The 15,693-nt window shown below is 38.6% G+C and overlaps 1 long non-coding RNA gene across 1 annotated transcript; it reads right to left on the reverse strand.

Moving 5' to 3' along the window:
• Positions 1–10,525: 10,525 nt before the first annotated feature.
• LOC134484267 (uncharacterized) lies at positions 10,526–15,218 on the reverse strand. Its single transcript, XR_010061680.1, has 3 exons — positions 15,149–15,218; positions 11,592–11,738; positions 10,526–10,650 (listed from the first exon to the last, which is right to left on the reverse strand). It is a non-coding gene; the product is annotated as an uncharacterized LOC134484267 (long non-coding RNA).
• Positions 15,219–15,693: the final 475 nt, after the last annotated feature.

The following is a 15,693-nucleotide window of genomic DNA, read 5'->3' on the forward strand; positions in this document are numbered from 1 at the left end:
ACAGGCCCACAGGAACAGCTGAAGACCTGTTGATAGGAAAAACTACATGCCCGAAGGCAAACACTCTGTCCCCATAACTGGCTGAAAGAAAACAGGAAAACAAGTCTACAACATTCCTGACACACAGGCTTATAGGGCAGTGTAGCCACTGTCAGAAATAGCAGAACAAAGTAACACTAGAGATAATCTGATGGTGAGAGGCAAGCACAGGAACCCAAGCAATAGAAACCAAGACTACATGTCATTGGAGCCCAATTATATGCCCAAAGCAATACAAAGGAATACAAAGAAATACAAAGAGACAAGGAGTCATAGATACAAGCATCACCAACATAGTACAAGAGATGGAAGAGAGAATCTCAGGAGCAGAAGAATCCATAGAAATCATTGACTCAACAGTCAAAGATAATATAAAGTGGAAAAACCTACTGGTCCAAAACATACAAGAATTCCAGGACCCAATGAGAAGACCAAAACTAAGGATAATAGGTATAGAAGATAGTGAAGACTCCCAGCTCAAAGGACCAGTAAATATCTTCAACAAAATCATAGAAGAAAACTACACTAACTTAAAAAAAGAGATACCCATGGGCAAACAAGATGCCTACAGAACTCCAAATACATTGGACCAGAAAAGAAATACCTCCCAACACATAATAGTCAAAACACCAAATGCACAAAATAAAGAAAGAATATTAAAAGCAGTAAGGGAAAAAGGTTAAGTAACATATAAAGACAGACATAGCAGGATCACACCAGATTTTCGCTAGAGACTATGAAAGCCAGAAGATACTGGACAGACATCATATAGACCCTAAGAGAACACAAATGCCAGCCCAGGTTACTGTAGCCTGCAAAACTCTGATTTAACATAGATGGAGAAAACAAGATATTCCATGACAAAACCAAATTTACACAATATCTTTCTACAAATCTAGCACTACAAAGGATAATAAATGGTGAACCAAAACATAAGGAGGCAGGCTACACCCTAGGAAAACCAAGAAATTAATTGTCTTGGCAACAAAACAAAGATAAGAAAAGCACACAAACATAACCTCACACCCAAATATGAAAATGAAAGGAAGCAATAATCACTATTCCTTAATATCTCTCAACATCAATGGTCTCAACTCCCCAATAAAAAGACATAGATTAAAAAACTGGATACACAATGAAGACCCTGCATTCTGCTGCCTACATGAAACACACCTCAGAGATAAAGACAGACACTACCTCAAAGTGAAAGGCTGGAAATCAACTTTCCAAGCAAATGATCAGAAGAAGCAAGCTGGAGTAGCAATTCTAATATCAAATACAATCAATTTCCAACTAAACGTCTTCAAAAAGATAAGGAAGGACACTTCATATTCCTCAAAGGAAAATCCACCAAGATGAACTCTCAATCCTAAATATCTATGCCCCAAATAAAACGGCACCTACATACGTAAAAGAAACCTTACTAAAGCTCAAAACACACATTGTACCTCACACAATAATAGTAGGAGATTTCAACACACCACTCTCATTAATGGACAGATCATGGAAACAGAAATTAAAAAAACTGTGGACAGACTAAGAAAAGTCATTAGCCAAATGGACTTAACAGATATTTATAAAACATTCTATCCTAAAGCAAAAGGATATAAATTCTTCTCAGCTCCTCATGGTATTCTCTCTAAAATTGACCATAGAGTAGGTCAAAAAACGGGCCTCAACAGGTACAGAAAGATAGAAATAATCCCATACGTGCTATCAGACCACCACAGGCTAAAGCTGGTCTTCAATAACAATAAGGGAAGAACGCCCACTTACACGTGGAAGTTGAACAATGCTCTACTCATCGATAACCTGGTCAAGAAAGAAATAAAGAAAGAAATTAACGACTTCTTAGAATTTAATGAAAATGAAGGTACAACATACCCAAACTTAAGGGACACAATGAAAGCTGTGCTAAGAGGAAAAGTCGTACCTCTAAGTGCCTACAGAAAGAAACAGGGGAGAGCATATGTCAGCAGCTTGATAGCACACATAAAAGCTGTAGAACAAAATGAAGCAAATAAACCCAGGAAGATTAGAAGACAGGAAAAAATCAAACTCAGAGCTGAAATCACCCAAGTAGAAACAAAAAGGACCATACACATAATCAACAAAACCATAAGTTGGTTCTTTGAGAAAAACAACAAGATAGATAAACCCTTAGTCAGTCTAAAGAGAGGACAAAGTGAGCGTTTACAAATTAACAAAATCAGAAATGAAAAGGGAGATGTAACTTCAGATTAAGAGGAAATTCAAAGAATCATCAGATCTAACTATAAAGGTCTATATTCAACAAAACTTGAAAATCTACAGGACATGGACAATTTCCTAGACAGTTACCAGGTACAAAATTTAAATCAGGAACAGATAAACCAGTTAAACAACCCCATAATTCCTAAGGAAATAGAAGCAGTCATTAAAAGTCTCCCAAACAAAAAGAGCCCATGTCCAGACGGGTTTAGTGCAGAATTCTATCAGACCTTCATAGAAGACTTCATACCAATACTATCGAAACTATTCCACAAAATTTAATCAGATGGAGCAATACCGAAATCCTTCTATGAAGCCACAATTACTCTTATACCTAAACCACACAAAGACAAAACCAAAAAAGGGAACTTCAAACCAATTTTTCTTATGAATATCGATGCAAAAATAGTCAACAAAATTCTGGCAAACCGAATCCAAGAGGACATCAAAACAATCATCCACCATGATCAAGTAGGCTTCATCCCAGGCATGGAGGGACGCTTTAATATACGGAAAAACATCAACGTGATCCATTATATAAACAAACTGAGAGAACAAAACCACATAATCATTTCATTAGAGGTTGAGAAAGCATTTTACAAAATTTAACACCCCTTCATGATAAAAGTCCTGGAAAGAATAGGAATTCAAGGCCCTTACCTAAACATAGTAAAATCCATATACAGCAAACCAATTGGTAACATTAAACAAAATGGAGAGAAACTTGAAGCAATCCCACTAAAATCAGGGACTAGACAAGGCTGTCCACTCTCTCCCTACTTATTCAATATAGTTCATGAAGTACTAGACAGAGCAAACAGACAACAAAAGGAAATCAAGGGGATTCACATTGGTAAAGAAGAAGTCAAAATATCACTATTTGCATATGATAAGATAGTATATTTAAGTGATCCCAAAAGTTCCACCAGAGAACTACTAAAGCTGATAAACAACTTCTGCAAAGTGACTGGATATAATATTAACTCAAATAAATCAGTAGCCTTCCTCTACACAAAAGAGAATCAAGCCAAGAAAAAAATTAGAGAAAGGTACCCTTCACAATAGATCGAAACAATATAAAGTACCTCGGTGTGACTTTAACCAGGCAAGTAAAAGATCTGTACAATAAGAACTTCAAGCCTCTGAAGAAAGAAATTGAAGAAGACCTCAGAAGATGGAAAGATCGCCCATGCTCATGGATTGGCACGATAAATATAGTAAAAATGGCCATTTTACCAAAAGCGATCTACAGATTCAATGCAATCCCCATCAGAATACCAATCCAATTCTTCAAAGAGTTAGACAGAACAATTTGCAAATTCACCTGGAATAACAAAAAACCCAGAATAGCTAAAACTTTCTCAACAATTAAAGGATTTCAGGGGGAATCACTATCCCTGACTTCAAGCAATATTACAGAGCAATAGTGATAAAAGGTTCGTGGTATTGGTACAGAGACAGACAGATAGACCAAGGGAACAGAATTGAAGACCCAGAACTGAACCCACACAACTATGGGCACCTGATTTTTGACAAAGGAGCCAAAACCATCCAATGGAAAAAAGATAGCATTTTCAGCAAATGGTGCTGGTTCAACTGGAAGTCAACATGTAGAAGAATGCAGATCGATCCATGCTTATCACCCTGAACAAAGCTTAGGTCCAAGTGGATCAAGAACCTCCACATCAAACCAGATATACTCAAACTAATAGAAAAAAAACTAGGGCAGCATCTCAAAAACATGGGCACTGGAAAAAATTTCCTGAACAAAACACCAATGGCTTATGCTCTAAGATCAAGAATCGACAGATGAGGTCTCATAAAACTGCAAACCTTCTGTAAGGCAAAGGACACTGTGTTTAGGACAAAACGGCAACCAATAGATTGAGGAAAGATCTTTAACAATACTATAACAGACAGAGGCCTTATACTCAAAATACACTAAGAACTCCTGAAGTTAGACTACAGGAAGACAAATAACCCTATTAAAAATGGGATTCAGAACTAAACAAAGAATTCTAAGCTGAGGAATGTCGAATGGCTGAGAAACACCTAAAGAAATGTTCAACATCTTTAGTCATGAGGGAAATGCAAATCAAAACAACCGTGAGATTTCACCTCACACCAGTGAGAATGGCTAAGATCAAAAACTCAGGTTACAGCAGATGCTGGCGAGGATGTGGAGAAAGAGGAACACTCCTCCATTGTTGGTGGGATTTCAGACTGGTAAAACCATTCTGGAAATCAGTCTGGAGGTTCCTCAGAAAATTGGACATTGAACTGCCTGAGGATCCAGCTATACCACTCTTGGGCCTATACTCACAAGATGCCCCAACATATATAAAAGACACGTGCTACACTATGTTCATCGCAGCCTTATTTATAATAGCCAGAAGCTGGAAAGAACCCAAATACCCTTCAACAGAAGAATGGAAACAGAAAATATGGTACATCTACACAATGGAATATTAATCAGGTATCAAAAACAATGCCTTTATGAAATTCATAGACAAATGGTTGCAACAGGAAAATATCATCCTGAGTGAGGTAACCCCATCACAGAAAAACACACCTGGTATGCACTCATTGATAAGTAGCTATTAGCCCAAATGCTTGTATTACCCTAGATGCATTGAACACATGTAACTCAAGACACATGATCAAAATGTGAATGCTTCACTCCTTCTTTAAAAGTGGGGGACAAGAATACCCTTGACAGGGAATAGAGAGGGAAATATAAAAACAGAGACAGAAGGAACACCCATTCATAGCCTGCCCCACTTGTGGCCCATACATATACAGCCACCCAATTAGACAAGATTGATGAAGGAAAGAAGTACAGGCTAAAGGAGCCGGATGTAGATCTCCCCTGAGTGACACAGCCAGATTACAGCAAATACAGAGGCAAATTCCAGCAGCAAACCACTGAAATGAGAATAGGACGCCAGTTGAAGGAATCAGAGAAAGAACTGTAAGAGCTTGAAGGGGCTCGAGACCTTTATGAACAACAATGTCAAGCAACTAGAGCTTCCAGGGATTAAGCCACTACCTAAAGACTATACATGGACTGACCCTGGACTTTGACATCATAGGTAGCATTGAATTTCCTAGTAAGATCACCAGTGGATAGGGGAAGCCCTTGGTCCTGCTGAGACTGAACCCCCAGTGAAGGTGATTTTTGGGGGGAGGGCAGCAATGGGGGGAGGGTGAGGAGGGGAAAACCCATAAAAAAGGGGAGGGGGAGGGATTAGGGAGATGTATGCCCAGAATCCAGGAAAGGGAATAACATTAGAAATGTAAATAAGAAATACTCAAGTTAATTTAAAAAAAATATAAAAGCATGTTATTTGAGAAAGATGAGAATACCTGATTGCTAAACTGCCAGAAAATATTAGATACTTATTCTGAATTGCAAGGGAATTCAAAATCAAAATTAACAAGAGTAATTTGATGGGATGGCTATTGTTTATGCAATATTTCTATGTCACAGAATATACCCTGACCTTAGTACTCCTTGGTACATTAAAAAGCAAAATGACCAAACTGCATTTTATTTCTTGTAGGACAGTAAAAAAAGAACCCAAAAGGTATCCTTTTAAATTCTTTTGCATTAGGTAAATATATCCTCCAATGGATAGAATGACCTTTTTCTAAAGTACTTTTGCTAATTAGAGACATTCAAAAATGAATTCTTTTTCCCAAAGCCAATACCAATGTAAATGAAGAAACTCCATCAGTAGTGAGAGAGATAATTGCTGCAGTTCTTCAATAATTATTTCCTTTGGTAAGTGGAATTTTATCCAGGTGTTTCACAATTTATCTATTTTCATTTCTATCAGTAGATGTTGAAGAAACCATGATATAAACAAATGAAATTCACTGCTACAGAACAATCTCATTAAAGCAAAACCATATCTGCAAGGTATCGGAACTTTTCCAAGCAATTCCAATTGACATTCTTATACAAATTCTTTTCATAATAAATGTAGTAAAAAAAATACACCCATACAAACAGTAATATCTTTGGAGTTACATACACATTAAATTCAAACTTTCTCTCTCTATATAGTGACTTATTAATTAATCTATTATTACTTTGGAGGGAATAAAAGAGAATAAAAGAGATATGGTAGCAGGCAGCTATTATAAGCATCAACCTCTTTGTGGTAATCTAATAGATATGAATTTCATTTCTTCCATGAATGTTTAAACAAGATTCTTCCCTTTTAATATTCCCATTTTCTTGATCTGTTTCAGATATCACAGATCCCATAAGGGTTGAGTTAAAAAGTGTTCACTATGTCATGATAATAAACTTAGTCTTATAAGAAATCCTCAAGTTTATAAAAAAATAAACTTAGTCTTAGAAATTCCCTATTTGTTGTTACCTCTGAATAAGGAAGTTTGAGTCAGATCATGAAACTTGACTCCACAGAGATATCATTCTTCTCTAACTAGGATTTGCACACTTTTGTCCATAATACCATGTCTTAGCCAGAGTTTCTATCGCTGTTATGAAATACCATGACCAAAAGGGAAAAAAAAATTGGGGAAGAAAGTGTTCATTTTAGTTTACATTTTCTTTTGTTAAATTTTATTTAATAGAATTTTACAATCCAGATTTCATCCCTCTCCCAGCCCATACTCTGACTGTTCTACATCCCATACGTACTCCCCTCCTCCCCAACTGAATGAAGCTGTCTCCCACTCCACCCCCAGTCTACCAGACCTCTCCACTCCATGGAGATTCAAGTCTCTTGACTGTTAAGTGCATCTTTTCCTGTTGTGTCCAGAACCAGCACTCCAGTCTTAGAGCCCTCATATTAGCTGGTGCATGATGCTGCATTGATGGCCCAGTGTCTGAAAAAAAAAAAACACTGGGTTCCAGGTTAGTTAACACTGCTGGTCCTTCTACAGGGTTGCTCCCTTCCTCAGCTTCCTCCAGCTTTTCCATAGTTCGGCCACAGGGCTTAGCAGCTTCTGTTCATTGGCTGAGTGTAATTGTCTCCATCTGACTCTTTCAGCTGTTTGTTGTGTCTTTCAGAAGGCAGCCATGCCAGGTCCATTTTGTGAACATTACAAAGCATGAGTAATAGTGTCAGGCCTTAGTGGCCTCTACTTAATCTGGGTCCCAGATATGGCGGGTCACTGGAATTCCTTTTACTCAGGCTCTTCTCTGGTTTTGTCCCTGAAGTTCTTTCAGAGAGGAACAAATATGAGTCAGAGTTTTGATTTGTGGATTGCAACCTTATCCCTCACTTGATGCTCTCTCTTCATCATGGAGGTAGTCTCTACAAGTTACCTCTACCCACTCCTGGACGTTTCACTGAGTCCTTATAGTCTCTTAACATTCAGGTCTCTGGAATATTCTAGAGTCACTCCCCACCTCCAACCTTTTAGCTCCTGAGGATGCCTGTTTCCATTCATTCTACTGGCACTCAGGGCTTCAGTCCTTCTCCCCACTAATACCTGACCATGTTCCCCTCTTTCCCTTACTGTCACCTTTCTCACCCAGGTGCCTCACTCTTCCCTCCTGTGGTTCATTTCTTCTCCCTCTCAAGTGGGATTGAGATTCCTCCTTGGCTGTTCTGCTTGTTAAACTTTTATTTTCCCTTTTATGAAAATTGGATATTTTCGTTTAAATTTCAAATATTATTCACTTTCCCAGTTCTCCAGTCATAAGACTCCTATCCCTTCCCAGACCAGTTCTTCTATAAAGGTGTTCCCCCTCACCAACCACTCCTTTTCCCAGCTCCCCCTGACATTAACCTACACTGGGGATTTCAGCTTTGGTAGGCCTAAGAGCTTCTCCTCCCAATGATGTCAACAAGGCCATTCTCTGCTACATATGCAGTTGGAGCCATGGTTCTTCCATGTGCAGTCTTTGAATATTGTTTTAGTACCATAAAGCTATGGGTCGATGGCATTGTTGATCTTATGAGCTTGAAAGCCCATTCAGTCCTGTTAATTCTTTCTCCAAATTTACTAACAAGAGTTTCGTTTGAATTCCACTGGTTTGCCAATAACCTTTACTTCTGTAATTGGCATGCTGTACCTGGGTTTCTCAGTAAAGATCTGCATCCGTTTCCTGGCAGCATGCACTTCTACGGTCATCAATCGTACGTAGTTTTGTGGCAGATCTATGTATGTATGTATGTATGTATGTATGTATGTATGTATGTACGTACGTATGTATGTATCTATCTATCTCTGTATATCAATCTATTTATAACTACATCTACATCTACATCTACATCTACCTATCTACCTATATCTATATCTATATCTATATCTATATCTATATCTATATCTATATCTATATCATCTATATCTATATCTATATCTATATCTATATCTATATCTATATCTATATCTATATCTATCTATATCTATATCTATCTATATCTATATCTATATCTATATCTATATCTATATCTATATCTATATCTATATCTATCTATCTATCTATCTATCTATCTATATATATATATATATATATATCTCATGCCCACCTCATCCAGCAAGGAAGATGCAACACTTTGGATTCTTCTCAACAGCCTTTACTGCAGGACACCTTCATTGTTGACACGGGGACCACGAGCGGCAAATTCGCTCCCCTTATATACACAACAGTATGCTAATAATCTCTCAGGGATTGGTAAGGCACGGGTCACCCCACTATCACCTCACTATCACCCACTACTTGTCCTCCAGGGATTGGCGGAGAATGAATTACCTCACTATCATGGTACCGCCCACTCATTAGCATATTAACGGCCAACTGACACCAAGTGCAAAAACCTCACATGTCCAGTACATTTGTTCACCACTAGAGGGTGCCCTACATCTCCCCCTTTTTTGTTTAATAAAATGACTGGTCTAGATCTGGGTGTCACCTCAATCTTGTCATTGCTCCTGTCTTAGTTCGTTCTCATCCAAACTCAGCATAACCCGTCGCTGGGTTACCCTATCGCCACCGGGCCCCGTGACTTGGGATGGTCCCAGCTCAAGGAATGTTGCCTGTCCCTGGATACAATGACTCCACATGACTGTGACAAAAATTATCTAGGGACAACTCTTGATCATTCAAAGAGTCCAGCCATATATTAGGAGAAGCACCATGTTCTATAGCGGTCATAGCCTGGTAAACAACCGCTTTGTGTCTGGCATGTTCCCTTTTTAACGGTCAATAAGCCAGAGACATACTCCACATCTCAGGAGGACAATAGCTCCCCAGGCAAACATTCCCGCCCACTTCCTAAAAAGAGAGAAAGCATTGGTAATCCATAAGGTCTAATCTTCAACTGTGATGGGTCTAGCCTAGTGCTGTTGAGGACAGCAATCTGCATCAGCAATTGTCTTGATAGTTGCTCTACTCTCATGGACCAGTTTCCTTTCAGATAATTCGAGATTTCTTTGCTCTGATGAGAATGCTGAGAAAGGTTAGCTTGCAAAGGAGTAATGCATAAACCTCTAAGGGAGGAAACGCAAGACAGCTGTGTCATATGATACAGTGCTTCAATTTGTTCTTGAACTAAATCTATCCTTTGATTGGCTAATAGAAGGCCAGATGACAAATGGGTATGAAATTCTTCTTGTATCTCTAGAGCCACTGCAGTTCTTTCTACAATCTGATTGACAGTCTCACGAGTCGATATTTGATTGGTCATAGTGATTGCAGCTTTGGTAGCTGCAGCAGATAGCACAATGGCTGAAATTATGGCTGCCGTAATTCCAAAATCTCTTCTGTCTCTCAGCAAATTACGAACAGGGAAGCTCTCTGGGTTTGCCTCCACTGAGATTGGAACAAAGGAGGGAATCTTAACCATCACTGTGGTGTCACTGGTGCCATCCCAGCATTCAGATAAATAGCAGACTACATCAGAGCTATTACAATTTAATGGACCACTGCTTACATTAGTGCTTATCAGAAAGAAAAAAAGGTGATCTAACACGTACTGAAGTACAAGTGGCAGTATTATTTGCCTAGAGGTTATTATATTGAATATTGGTCAGACTGGTATCATTTTTACTGGTAGCTGAAACATTATACAGCACGAAGTTCTCACCCATCAACCTAGCAAAGGGGGTCAGGGATGTATATGCCCCTTGCTCATTGGACAGCACCCATTGAAACCAAGGCCAGAGATTATGCTTGCCAATCTTATTCTCCAAACAGTAGAATTGCTATGAAGTGGCACGGGTACTGGCCAGGATATGGCAATAGCCCACAGGGTGAGTGAATTAACCTTTATTACCATTCCCAGTAGTAATAGTAGGGTTTGTAGTCTCATCTTCAGGAAGAGCAGAAGGCAATTTTCAAGTCAAACGCTCAGGTACCCAAATTGGATTTTCTTGATTCTGGGGAAAAACACAAACAGCTATACTAGATCTCAAAATCATGGGATCCGGGCCACACCATTCATCAGTTAAGACATCCTTCCACTTTACTTTTGCATTATTTATAGGTGTAGTAGCAGCATGAAAAGCAGAGCGACCATGCACATTAAGAAAATCACCATTTTTATGTTTTCTAGCTGTAGTTTTAAGAGAAACACCGTGTCACTTGTTGAGTCCAATAATCACAGTCAAAGATTTTTCTAGGAGAAACAGCCATCAGTTCCATTTCCCTAGAAGCTGTGAAGCTCCTGGTGTCTTTAGGATCAGTTAGTATAAACATTTAGCCAGCCCCCTGGGGAGCTTGCCCAGCCGACTTAGGCTTCTAGCTACATATGCAGGCTCCAAAGGCCAATTGAAACTTTTTATTTATTTCCTCCTTTCTTGAAAGGAGCTAAAGTTATGTCAGTGGGTGAATCAACCAGCATTTAAAATTTTAACCTTTTCTTTTAAACATGACACATAAAACATTCAAGAAACGAGAAGCAAAACCCAGACCCAAATTGACATACATGGACAACTTTGTGCACCAAGGAGAGACAATAGACACAGAGGAAAAGAACTGGATGGTGTTCCACCAAAGGGACCCAGACTTTTATCTCTTTTTCTTTTTCTTTTTTTCTTTTGAGACCTTTTTTCCCTCTGACATACATTCTTGTTGCTCTGCAAGTACCTTCTGTCCTGTCCTAACTGCTCAAATGGCTTCCCCCACAAAGAAAAAAATAAACGAAATTACAAGCCTTACTCAGAAAGGATCCATTGGAAACAACATGGCTGTAGAAACCTTTCGGTCTCTATACCAAGGCTTTCATCTTCTCTGCTTACAACCTTTCGGCCTCTATACCAAGGCTTTTATAGTCTCTGCTTACCTCCAGAGAAATTATTGTCCCTTACTGGGAACTTACCAACGTCGCCATCCTGGAACTGAAGGGTTCTGAAATTCACGAGTATGTTATTGGGTCTCCGTACAGGGCCACCACTTGTCACGCCCACGTCAGCCGGCAAGGAAGACACAACACGGTTGGATTCTACCTGTGTCTCTCCGGAAATATCTATATCAGGTTGTTGGCAGAATGCAATTTTTAGCTACATCAATCTTATCCAGTTTTGGTGACTGATGTATATATTTACTCTTGGTGGCTCCTACAGCTATGTGGTAAGGTGGAATGGTAACATGGATTCTGAGCAACTAGGTCAAGAATGTAGAGTTCGGAAATGACAATGCCAAATACACTCCCTCCTGTTCTTATGAAATTACTGAAGTTGATATTTCACTGGTCCTAAAGCAGTTCTTCTTTCTGCCAATCCTCCAGTATCTTATGTTTGGCCTTCACAGAGAATCATGGTAAAACATATGACCATCAGGTCTACTAATGGGAACACAGGAAGGTAGATAGTGTAGTACTGATACCAAATAGTACTAAAGAACTATATTCTATAGTCATTTTCTCCTTTGCTTTTCTGAAAAAGGAATTGGAAACAGAATTTTTGAGTACACATACAAGAATATTAATAAAGTATATTATCATGGAATGTACAATGAGAAAGTGAAATACAATATTCATTAAAGTAAGGTCTGAAGACAAAATACTGGAGTTTGGGAAATAGAGAAAACCTGTGATATTGAACTGTGAATCACAGGAATGAACCTGGGAATAAAATATTATCTAGAAGAATCTCCTCCACTCTATTTCCCTAAATCATTTCTAGCCATGCTAAGCCCCTGACTAACTTTGTCCAAACAGAGCATGTAACCACTAATGAAGTAAAGAGAAGTTTCTAGCTTTAGAGATATTTAATATGTAAAGGTTTCCACTGTGTCACAGGAGACACTCCTGGAAAGGGCAATCCAAATCTGGTCAATGTGAGGGAAGCTGTTTAGCAGGTAGGCCATGGCAGTTCTCCGTGACATCATCATTAGGCCTCCCTGAAAAATCTCTTGTATCCTGGAGAGACCTCGCTTCTTCTGTGATGTCACAATTGTTGTACTGACTGCAACTGCCTATCAGATATTCCTTCAGTACCTCTAGGGTTTAGTAATTGGCCTCTAATGCATTGGAAACAGCCATTTGAGAGGGAGAACACAGGGGATGAAGTGATCAGACATGGGGAGTAGGAAGCTGGCCTTCTGTCTTTCTTTATACCAAAAGCCAGGTTTTGGGAAGGGCACTATAGTTTTTCCTGAGAGCTCATAGCTTTTATCCATTTGCCAAAAGGAAAATGTCCTAGGTAAAAAGGTAAGGCAAGTTTTGTGTCTTCAGCACAGAGTAACTCCTCCATGCATTAGATTCTAATAATGCAGTTTGTGTCTTGCATTAATATCTGGTAGGGAGAAGTGCTTCTAGATGAAACTTCATAATATCATTCTTTCCCCTAGTATTACTCTACCATTCCCTGACAGTGACCCTTTAAAATTCTGAGTCAATAGGTGTGATAAGCTTGCAGATTTCTTTTCTTTTATTTCTTTCATTTTTTAAAAAAAATAACAAATTTTAATGCTTTTTAATTTGATATTTCTAATTTAAATTTAAAATATTATTTCCTTTCCCATTTTCCTGACTATAAGATTCCTTACTGGTACATTACCCTTCTCATATAACCCCCCTGGACATTCACTTGAACTGGGAGTCAAACCTAGGCAGGACCAAGGGTTCTCCTTCCTTTTTTGCCCAACAAGCCATCCTCTGCAACATATGCAGTGGGAGCCATAGGTCTGTTCATGGACATACTTTGAATATTGTTATACTGCCAGAAAGGTCTGTTTCATTGGCATTGTTGTTCTTATGGGGTTGAAAGCACCTTAACTCTTCTAATCATATCTCAAAATCGACCAACAAGAGTCAGTTTTCAGTTGACTGGTTTGCCACTAAGGTTCATGTTGTGATTTGCGCTGAAGTTATCTCTGTTTGATGCTAATTCCACTGCCACAAGGTCAGCTGCATAGTCCTATACTCAGAATTCAGGTTACTTCACCAGAACCACCTCCCCATTGAATTTGTAAAGTATATGTGTGTTGCAGGAATATGATAGAAGGAGGGTTATCATGGGAGAAGGAGGAGGTATGGGCGGGAGAGATGTTTGAAGTAAGAGGAGGAGATTAGAGGAAAAAAGAGAGAAACAAAGATGACAGAATTACAAGCCATGGTAGGTGAATTTAAGATTCTGCTCTGTGTATTTATATGTCATTATTAATAACCCTAAGTGATGGATGGTACCCAGTTTTGTATGTTTAAGAGGGCAATTATATCTAATCACCTAGATCAAAGATTATTTTGTTGTGTGTTTTTTTATGTGAGGGTTTGAGTATAGGAAAGTATGTTTTGGCACGAAACACTGCACAGCTGAGGAGTGAGAAAGTGTTTCTGTAAAGATATCTAGCAGAAAATTTCAGAACCTGCGGTGCCAGTGTTAGCAGGGTAATAGAAAATTTTACTTTTTTATTTTTATAATTTTAAAAGAATACATTCACTTCTGAATATAATATGCTCTAGCTGTGTCTCTCAGGAAATATCTATATCTCGTTCCTGGCAGAATGCACTTCTTAGTTTCATCAATCTTATCTAGTTTTGAAAAAAAAATACACACACACACACACACACACACACACACACACACACACACACACATTTCTTCCTATGTGACTCCTACCATTACGTGTTTAGTTAGAATTTTCACATGGATTCTGCACAACTAAGTCAAGAATGTAGAATCCACAAAGGACAATGCCAAATAGACTCTGTCCTGTTCTTATGAACATATTGAAGTTACGGTTTCACTAGACCTCATGCCATTCCTCTCCCTGTCCTTCCTCTTGTATCTTATTATTCCTGAAGTATGAATCATGGTAAAACATCCACCACCCTCAAGTCTCTTCCTGGGAACACAGTAAAGTAGATAATACAGAACTGATATTAAATGGGACTAGGGAACAGAATTGTATCGTCCATGTTGTTCTTTGCTTTACTGATGTCTTTTAATTTGGGGATAAAATAAGGATTTGGGAGTTTAACATTTCAAGTAGTTACACAATACCTACACTGTTACACTCATTCTATAGCTGGTCCACATTTGTTGCCAAAATCATTGCAGAAAATGGAATTGGAAAACAGAATTTTTGAGTACATATTCAGCAATATTTATGAAGGTCCATATTGAGGAATGTACAATAAGAAATTAAAGTACAATATTCATTCATTTGAAGGCCTGTAGGGAAAATACTGGCCTTTGGGAAACAGAGAAAACGTACAAAATTGAACTGTATTTCACTAAATGTACATGGGAACAAAATTAATATCCAGAAGAATCTCCTCCACTCCATGTTACAAGGTCTTTTCTACCCATTCCAACCCCTTGACTAACTTTTTGATTTCAGTGCATGTAACCACTAATAAAGCCAAGAGAAGTCCTTAGCTTTAGAGAAATGGAGTACATAAAGGTTTCCATTGAACCACAAGACACATACCAGGAAACATCACCATCAAATCTAGTAAATGTAAGGAAAGCTGTTTAACAGGTAGGCCATGGCAATTCTCAGTGCCATCAACATTAGGCACTGCCAGAAAAACCTCTTGTAACCTGGAGAGCTTTATCTTCTTCTGTGATGTCACAAGTGTTGAAAAGACTGCATCTGCCTCCTAGGTATTCCTTCAGTACCTCTAGATTTTAGTAATTGGCATCTAATTCAGAGTAAACAGCCATTTGGGAGTGAGAACAAATAGGATGAAGAGATCAGAAATGGGGAGAAGAAAGCTGCTCTTCTGTCTTGGTCTAAAAAAAGGAAGAAATATGTGTGCTTGTGAAAGCTCACTGACGTCTTTTTAGGGGTTGAGTGGTATTGCTGAACAGATAGCACTGATCTGAGACTAATACATATGGGAATCAGGAACTAGGTCAAGAATGTAGAATTTACAAATTACATGTCAAATGCCTCTCAGATATTCCTTCAGAACCTATAGGGTTTACTAATTGGCCTCTAGTTCAGAGGAAACATCAATTTGGGAGTGAGAA

Source organism: Rattus norvegicus, chromosome Y (genome assembly GCF_036323735.1).
Source record: "Rattus norvegicus strain BN/NHsdMcwi chromosome Y, GRCr8, whole genome shotgun sequence".
Taxonomy (NCBI): Eukaryota; Metazoa; Chordata; class Mammalia; order Rodentia; family Muridae; genus Rattus; species Rattus norvegicus.